Here is a 1,576-nt window from a genome sequence, read left to right on the forward strand (position 1 = left end):
AGTGATGTTAAAGGTTCTGTCCCCCCCCAGCGGTCAGTGATGTTAAAGGTTATGTCCCCTCCCAGAGGTCCAGGGTCAGTGATGGTTAAGGTTCTGTCCCCCCCGAGGCCCAGGGTCAGTGATGTTAAAGGTTCTGTCCCCTCCAGAGGGTCCAGGGTCAGTTGATGTAAAGGTTACTGTCCCCCAGAGGTCCAGTAACTCTGCTCTCAGCACTCTGTCTGTATCTGTGTGTTCGTGCAGGGTCCCAAGCAATGCATTACTCCAGGGTTAAGGATACTCTACCATGACAAGGTCACAAGCAGTACACTAACACCCCAGGGTCTCGGGCTCGCTCACTCGCTCGCACGCACGCACGCACACGCACACACACACACACACACACACACACACACACACACACACACACACACACACTGGGGTGTGCAGACACAGTGCAAACTACAGCTATGCTCAGCTCTACCACAAAGGGCTGTATTGTTGTCATGGTGCTGGATGAGAAATTCTAAGATGTTGACATGATCAAATGGTACAGTATAGTTGCCTAGCAATGCAGCTGTAAAGGATAACTACCTACCTGATTATTCTCTGTGAACTACTTTCAATATAAGGCATCTGACTTTTGATGTTTGTTTGTTTGTTTGTTTGTTTGTTTGTTTGTGTGCCGCAGGACACGATGCTGGAGCTGCTATGTGAGTGTGTGACGTTGTCTCTGCGGCACGGGAGGGGCGTACTCGTAACCAACTTCCCCCGAGACCTACGACAAGCTCTGGAGTATGAAGCTAAGGTACAGAGAGAGGATGGAGGGAGGAGAGAGGGATGGAAAGAGGAGAGGGGAGAGAAGGGAGATGAAAGGGAGGGAAGAGAGAGAGAGAGAGAGAGAGAGAGAGAGGTGGGGCAAAGATGGGTAAAAGGGAGGAGGGAAGGTAAAGGGAGAGAAAGGAGGAAGAGGGAGGCAATGGGATCAAGGGCAGATTACTGGATGGAGGGAGGGAGGGAGGAAGGGAGGTAATGAGAGGGGTATCAATGGCAGGTTACTGGATGGAGGGAGGGAGGGAGGAAATGAGAGGGGTGTCAAGGGCAGGTTACTGGATGGAGGGAGGGAGCGAGAGGGTGAGTTGAGGGGAGAGAGGAGGAGAGAACATTATAGAAGGAAGCATCATATTGAATCTCGGCTACGTGATATCCGACTTCAAAATGACACAATACATTATTTACCATTCATTTCTATTGGGCACAAAATAAATCAGAAACACAACCAAAACAAACAGCAAATACATCCAACAAATGTGTCGAGTCACAAGCTTGATGTAATCATTGCATGCTAGGAATAATAAACTTTAGACTACTTTAATACACATTAATTTAGCTAATTTGTCCCAATACTTTTGGTATCCTAAAACGGGGGGGGACTTAGAACAAAAAGTGCTGTAGTTTATAAACGGCTGATAGTCTGCACTAACCTCAAAGTCTGGAATACAGAGACGTGTCACTGTCCCAATACTGTTGGAGATCACTGTACTGACAGCTGTTCCGTCTGTCTGTCTGTCTGTCTGTCTGTCTGTCTGTCTGTCTGTGT

Source organism: Salvelinus sp. IW2-2015, unplaced genomic scaffold (genome assembly GCF_002910315.2).
Source record: "Salvelinus sp. IW2-2015 unplaced genomic scaffold, ASM291031v2 Un_scaffold2655, whole genome shotgun sequence".
Lineage (NCBI taxonomy): Eukaryota > Metazoa > Chordata > Actinopteri > Salmoniformes > Salmonidae > Salvelinus > Salvelinus sp. IW2-2015.